General features: G+C 38.7%; 1 long non-coding RNA gene across 1 annotated transcript in view; it reads right to left on the bottom strand.

The window, feature by feature from the left end:
• The window catches only part of LOC118599978, a 3,713-nt gene extending 2,751 nt beyond the window's left edge, over positions 1-962 (bottom strand). Inside the window, exon 1 of the long non-coding RNA XR_004949535.1 lies at positions 677-962. This is a non-coding gene — a long non-coding RNA (uncharacterized LOC118599978). The remainder of the gene's footprint in view (positions 1-676) is intronic.
• Between the last annotated feature and the right edge of the window lie 7,251 nt (positions 963-8,213).

Raw genomic sequence — 8,213 nt, 5'->3', positions numbered from 1 at the left:
AGAGAAGGCCTTGCAGGCCCTGACGGCCCGCGACTGATATAACATTACCTGGGATAATGCTAGTGTGAATGCTGGAAGATGAATTTGGCTGCTGAAGATGCTAGTGCTGATAGCTGAAGATGTTGAAATAGATAGCTGAAAAGCTGAAGCTGATAGCTGAAGATGTTGAAGTTAATAGCCAGCTAAAATATTAGCTAAATGCCAAATTAGCCTTAAAAACTTAGGTTAGCCAAAACAACTAGTATGTAGCTGGAAAAAAAAACAACTTTGAAATAGCCTAAATTAGCCAAGAGAGCTAACATGTAAATATTAAACTTACTCCAAAACAGCCTAAAACACTTAAACAAAAGCCCATTAGCCAAAACAGCTAGCATGTAGCTAAAAGGTTAGCTAAACTCCAAACAGCCTAAAAAATGTCAGTAAATGCTAAAATAGTCCAAAAAGCTGCAGAATGCCAAGTTTTAAAACTTTAAAACTGTAACTTTTTAACATAATTCTGAATAATAAAAAGGCAGGAATATTATTCCAGAATAAATCAACTTAAACCTTAAATAACTTTAAATATTTTACTTTACAAAAATATATTAAGTCAAAATTATACAAGTTAGAAATGAGCACAAGATAACATCATTAATAAAAATACAATAAAATGATCTGGAGGGCCGGAGAGAATTACCTGGAGGGCCGGATCCGGCCCCCGGGCCTTGACTTTGACACGAGAAATAGAAGATACAACAGAAAGAAGGAAGAGTTTATCCCTCTTTTCGTCTGTTATGTTTCTCCCGGTTTTCCCAGGTGATCTGACACCTATAGTCTGTCTAATTTGGCTTCGTTCAGCAGCTCCGTGGCTGACTGTCCTTCGGGACGTGCGACTCTGGAGGAAGTCAGACACCGCCGTGCCTTATGGGGGCTGGGGTCAGGACAAAAATACACCCCCCGCGTCATTACTATTTCATCAGCTCACCTTCTAATTAAAGCTGATGTGATGAACAGAACCTGGAGTCAGTCCTGGAGGTCAGAAATACTCACCGAAAAAATGTCGGAACCAAAGATGTTTTCTCTGTAAAACACCTTAATGAGGATTTAAGATCCCAGTAAAGATTTAAATCTCGTTTTAGAGACATTTTTACTCAATTCTGCTACAGAAGCTGAGAACAGCATTTGTTGTTTTCATTTTCTCGTGATAACGACCTGTACTATCTCGTTATCACAGGATAGCTAATTTGGTTATGACCCGATACTGAAGAATATACTTTTTATTTTTCTACAATTCAGACTCAGAAAATGTGAAACACCAGAAGAACTGATTCATAATTGGTGACTTCAATCGTGGAGACAGAGATTGTCTGATGGAGTTGGTCATAAACAATCAGTCGTGGTCATTTGAGGAGAAGGTTGGGTCGGCTGCAGCTGCGCAGACGGCTGCAGTTCACTGATTGATCAGTGGCCAGACGAGGGGATCAGGCCTGTTTACATGGTTACGGTTCAGAAGGGAATGACTACGCGCCACTTAGGACTTGTTCTCTTCTCACATGAAAAACAAATTCTTGTAATAACAAAGTAGATGTCGTTATCACAAGAAAATGGGCAAAAAAAAGCCAGGTTGTCCATTTTCTGCTTTCTTAATTAAAGTCTATATGAGGATTGTCGAAGTAGGACAGCGGTTTGTTGTCCTGATGACTTTAATCCTCTTCTTTGTCCACAATATCACCGTCAAACTAACACAAATAAATAACTTTAATACAAATTTCGCTATAAGAAATTAAATGAGCAAAAAATGAAAACACGTACCTTGTTGGCCATATTCACCAAAAAAAAAAAAAAGAAAGCAAGAAAACTAGCTTCATAACTGTTAAACGTCTTTTCTTCTCGTCCCTTTTGTCATTTGTGTCTTAACTTTCCATCTTCTCTGCTTGATCTCTTTTTGTTACAATATAGTAACATAAGGCTCCGCCCCTCAGAATTATACAAAATAAAATACATAAATATGCAAAATAGTTAAAAGCATGTGACTTTCCGGCTCAGTGTCAGACCGCTCAGTCACTTCCTGTTTGGAGCGTCGACAGCAGAATGTTGTTGTTTACATGAAAATGTCCTTTAGAGTCTTTAGAGTTTATTTCATGTCTTCTGGAGCTTCCTCAAGTCACAATGAATAAATCTGGACCCAGAAGGACAGCAGCTGGATATGAACTTGTGTTTTGGTCATTTGTCGTCGCAGCGTTCATGTCAGCCATGTAAAAAAGCATGTCTGACTCCAAACAATGACAGTAAATTAGCATATGGAAGTACACTTGTTAAAAAATATTGCCTAATCATCTCTGTAAAAAAACCTAAAGGCCAAATCCCAATTCTCCCCCTCCAATTGAAGGGGTATTTGAAGAGGTAGGGGTGTCCAAAAGCAGCGGAGTTAGCATGCTGTGCTAATCACCAATCCGTTGTGTTTTTGTGTAATAAAACACACATTTACTGCTTCCCGTGTACAAACCCGATGTCATCACCAGAGGGAACAAACCGTTACACAGCTAACTTGTTCCTTGTAGCATCTCTTTCATTTGCTCGTCCAGAGCGCAGGTCTTCATTTTGGCTCAGGCTAAATCCTGGGCAGCCGGCTCCGTAGTAGAACAGTAGTTGTGGTCAGAACAGGTGGCGTCCGTGATCCGCTCTCCCCAGTCATCGCTGGCTGTGATTGGAGCGATGTCGCCGTTATTGACCCACTTCTTCTGTAACTCCGCCGTTTTTAGGGAAGTTTTTAAGAAGTTCCATTTATCTGATGCTACACAGCAATTATAGAATGAACACACAATGCAACCAAACACACAATCGACAAATACATGAACTTCTTCTTTGTTTTGGGTTCGTTTCCAGCAAGTGGACATAACTCAGCGGTCCTCATTCTCTCACAGACGCTCGTTCTGTTGTTGCTGTGAACTTCAGTCGTAGAGAATTGTCTCCGTTCACAACAGTTGTGTTGCTTTAGATTTGTGCCGATCAGCTCAGCGTTTCCTGCAGATCCTGTCTGGATTAATCTGGTCCGACTGAAGCATGTGGAGGTTTATGAAGAAATGCTCTGAGATTTGAGTCTGAATTTCTGCTGTAAGCGGTTTGACCTGCAGCCTCTAACGATGTTTTAGCTTAATGCTCCGGATCACAGACCGCTGGATGGCGAGCCGAGGATCGACAAACCTGTTGGATCTTTGAGTGTTGCAGATAATCAAAGGTCGTGAAATCACGGTGAAGAGTTCTCCATTTCCTGCAGGACTGCAGAAGTAAAAGTTAAATTAGCGTAAATGATGCATTTGGACTGTTCCTGTATTCGGTTGAGGGCTCTGTTCAATCTGTATTTTTCATTTTTTTTTTTAAATAAAGCTTTAATTTATTCAGTAATAACAAATTATACTTCCTTATATTTCTCTTTAGTAAACGTCAAAAATGTTGGCCCTTAAAAAATGAAGAACATTCTAAAGGTAAATAAAAAACTGTGGTAAAATGTGTGAAAATAACAAAGAAAAAAGCAGAAATGTGATTTCAAAATCCATCTACAGTCTGTATTCTTCATGTTCAGAGTCTGATTTATGTTAGAAAAATGCTAAAAATCAAAAGCAGGTGATGGCCACTGAAAATATTTTCCTTTACTGGATTTTTTTTATTTTTATTCACGAAACAGATGGTTAAAAAATCTCCAAAGCTTGTTGAGATTTGGAGTGAAAGCATCTTTTGAAGCTCCTTCTCAAACCTTGAGTTTGTGTTGGAGTGGAGGCGCTTACGGCGGGGAGGTGAACCGGGGGGGCAACGGGGGGCTAAGGGGGTCAAGGAAATGTTGAGGAGCTTCAAGTGTTTTTAAAACACATCCTTTCAGATCCACTTTTAATGAAATCATCGTTTATAAAGGAAAGGAAGGCAAAATTTAAATATTTTATAAAAATAAGATGGTAAAATAGAATAAATATCTTAATTACTTTATGTTAATAACTATTATTGTGTTTTCAATTATTTTTCCTTTTACAGTTCATACTGAGTGGAAGTTTCTGGAGTTTTAACAGAAACCTTTTCTCCGTTTTCCCATCATCCTTTGCTCCTCAGTCCCTCCCTGTGTTTGCAGCTCAAGAATTCCTGTCACCTCTAAATGATGGCTCATCAGAGACTCATTCCTCTGATTGGTTGAGCAGCCGGTGCTCCATGCTGCTGTAGGTTTCTGTAAAAGTTTGTAAAAAATGAAACGTGAGGGAATGATGGTCAAACAGACGTGAACAGGCTGAGTGTTGGACAGGTGTTGATCAGGTGAACTGATGCTTTTACCTGAAGTCAAAAGAAAATCATTTAGAAATGCTGTGGCTCCATCTCATGCTAATTCCATTATTTACCTATTGCTATAACTGCCATTACGCGGTGAGGAGTAGGGTTGGGCACCCATGGGGTTTTATTCGGTTCCGGTACCAAAGCGGTTCTTTGGTTTCGGTTCCTATTCGGTGCCAATTTTGGTATTTCAGTATTAAAAAATAATGCCTACATATTCCCAAATCAACACGTTTTCATTCCCAAGTCGTCACATTTTGACACATGGTTAAGACCTCCAAAAATTGAAGTTGTTTTTTTGACGTGCTCATTAAATCAGAGCTCCACAACCTCAGAGCCGCAAACCGGTGGCCCGCCCCTCTTTCATCGCGCGAGAATTCGCTGCTCGCCACCTGACACGGCGGCCCTCATCCGGGGTGTCTAAGGGATTACCAGGGCTTAGATCTCACTCAGGGGGTGTGTCTGGATGACAGCCGCCTCCACTGTGTTTCTGTGTCTCTGTGACTTAGTTTGAAGGCTGTTCTGCATTAACCCAGGAGGGGAAAAATAAGGGACCCTTTTTATTATTGTCTTGACGAATATAAGTAAAACATCAGGAAACCCGAGCAGGCTGCGCCAAATGCTAAAGCTGATAGCTAATGCTGATAGCCCACTAAATTATTAGTTTGATGCCAAATTAGCCAAAAAAACTGAAGAAAATGCCTAAGTTAGCCAAAACAGATAGAATGCAATGTTAGCTAAACTCCAAAATAGCTAAAAAACAAAAAAGCCTAAATTAGTCAAAATAGCTAGCATGTTGCTGAAATATTAGCTTAACTCAGAATTAGCCCTAAAAACCTCAGTAAATGCCAAATTAGACCAAAAAAAAGCTAGCATGTTGCTAAATTTTTATCATTTATTGTTAAAAAAAAAACGTATTTGTGCACATTCTGCAACTTCAAATACTTTAGCTACTTCAGCATCTTTAGCAAATCCATCAATCATTAGCATATTCAGTGACCGACCACATTCAGCAAAAAGCATTCACACAGTATTATCACAGGTAATGCAACTTTTCCAGTTCAACATGCAGCCTCAATGCTGTTGTGCGATGAATCTAAAGAAACACATATACACTCGTGGATTGTAAATAATTTGTTCCAGCTAGCTCCAACATTCATATTTAATACATGTTAAAAAAGCAGAATGCAGTAAACTGCAGCTGAAATACCATGTTTTTCTTTTTTCCACATTGTGACCTGATGTTAGGTAAACAAATGGAGACTATTTTCATTCCAGACACAATGGGAACAAACCGCAAAGGATCAAGCAAAGTCTATAGCAGGCAGATTTCTGCTCATCTGTAGGAAAATCTTCAGCTCTGTAATGTTTTCATCTGTGCAGCAGGAAGAAACTGACACTGTGCTGATGTGTGTAGATGTACTTTTCTTGTGGTTAAATGCTGGATATCCGTCCCACAATCCTCTGCTGACGCGCAATAACCACTTCTTTTTCAGCCTCACATCCATTGTGAGACTTTCACACGTACTGTAACACTTCATGTGTTGTTCTCACCCGAGAGGAGAAAGAGACTCGCTTTCACTAAAAAAGTGGCCTTTCACAGACTGCTTTCATACTTTCAAATGTGAAAGAATTTCTCTGGTTTTGTACTTTCTGGAAGATTCCAGAGAGAATTAAAGTCACAAATGAATGGAATTTACTACCGAACACGAGCCACAAACAAACTATACTTGGAGTTCATTTATATTGTTTGTCACAGTAAGACTTGTGAGTTTTATTTTGTTGGGATTCTTTTTTTTTATTCGTGTCATTCGAAATTCAAATCAATTTTATTCATACAGCCCAATTACACAACACAGTCGTCTCAACAGGCTTCACATCGGTAATTGTTGAGAAACATAAAATCAGTCATAAAATATGAACTAATCAGACTAAACTAACATGTGCATTCCTGCCCTTAGAACCTCCTATTGGGAAAACTTTCTACAAAAAAACAAACAAACAAAAAAAAAAACAGATTCCAGGGAAACAGTAGAAACCTCAAGGATGTCCAAATGAAGGAGGGGTCCTCCTGGAACTGGGGGCCAGCGGGGGGCGGGAGAAAAGCCAGAGGCGAGGTCCACTGCCAAGGACTGGAGCACCTGGAATCTCTCAAGGGACAACACATGAATCACACTGCACCAAACAGAGAACTTCATGAAAATAAATAATAGTGGAGTGAATAGAAAAAGAGGGCGGAGCCATACTTTCCCCAGCTTCTAACTTCTAGAAGCCTACTAACAACACATTGGTAACTAATTGAAATTTAATTCCACCATGTCAATAGTATGTTACAGTATAGCACAAAGAGTGGTTGGTAATAATAGAAAATCTACATTTTTGATCATTTGTTGACTTGTTTTGCTCAGATGTTTCTTTATGGTTTAAAAGATTTAAAATAAGGGACTCACTCCACATTTTTATTTTGATTTTATGTATAAAAGTGCCTCATAATTCTGTTTTTTTTTCCATTAAAATGTTCTAAATGTTTCTACAATGTTAATATGATCCTAAAGTTTAATAACTTTCGTCTCTAAAACACAGACATGCATCGTGGGTTTGGGAGCAGATGAAGCTCCAGATCTGCTGCAGTCTGAGGGATTCGTAAACTCTTCCTCCATGACGTCTGAACCTCCAGATCTGCTGCAGTCTGAGGGATTCGTAAACTCTTCCTCCATGACGTCTGAACCTCCAGAGCTGCATTAACTCCTGACTGATGCTTCACCAGAAGGATTTCTTTAGGAGGAAAAGGTTTTTGGACTGGAGACCTTCCACGCTCTTTCCTTTGAGCGAGAGCAAGCGGCAGTAGCTCTAACTCCCTCATGAGGGACGAGGAGGTAGGAGGAGGTTGAGCTTCACAAACGTTCGACTTTTCAGTCCTCCTCTGCAGGATAATGGGTATTTTTCAGGAGGAACGTCTCCTCCAGCCTGGCTGAGCGTGTTTGTGTGGAAATGTGTGCAGACATGCAGATGACTGAATACTTTAAGAGCGTGATGATTTATTTTTTCTCTGCTCAATGCCAAAGGTGTGACGTTATTGAAGCAGAAGTCATGGTTTTCCTCCTGCTTTCATGGAAGCAGACAAATAGCGATGAGGCTGAGAGGCTCCGCCTTTGTCTCCTCCAGTGCTTTTTATTCACGTTTTTTACTTTAATGCTATCACTGTTTCACAAGCGTCTGAATGCCACGGCGCAGAAGAATGGCGTGTCCTTGGCGTTGCCTGACAACCAAAGCTGTTTTGTCTTGACTGCACGGCGACGGAGACACAAACATCTGCTGGAAAAATGTCTCGATCTAAGAACCATACATTATCATCTGTAAGATAACCAAAGGTTTATATTATAAAATACCTAAATTTACCAGATTTTACTTTTTAAACCAAATTACATGAATTGAAAACATATTGAACAATATTTTTTTGCATTATTATCACACTGTAAAATGCAAATATTGGATCAATTAACAAAAGCTCTATAATTTGTTAGATTTAAAAAGATTAGTTTTTATCAAATTCAATGTTTAAGTTGAGTAAAGATCACTTCAACATTTTATTTTGATGAAAACTAATTTTACTTAATAAATAATTAGAACTTTTATTAATTGATTAAATATTTCACTTTTTTTCAGCAGGAGATACAAGTTATAGTTGAAGTTCCAAATTATTCATGATTTTAGACTTATTATAATTTTAGGTTAATAATGTTGCCGGTGCCTCAAAAAGGTTCATTTAAATGAAAATTCCTATTAAGAATTATTAATTTTGTGGACAACGGAATTAATGCTAAATAAAATAAATGAAATACAACACACAATCGCGATAAAATAGTGTAGTAACAAACAAAATATGATTCAGCAAAGTTTCACAGTTCAATTCAACATTA

Source organism: Oryzias melastigma, linkage group LG17 (genome assembly GCF_002922805.2).
Source record: "Oryzias melastigma strain HK-1 linkage group LG17, ASM292280v2, whole genome shotgun sequence".
NCBI lineage: Eukaryota > Metazoa > Chordata > Actinopteri > Beloniformes > Adrianichthyidae > Oryzias > Oryzias melastigma.
Note: the sequence above shows the minus strand (reverse complement) of the source record. Positions and strands in the feature narration are given on the sequence as shown.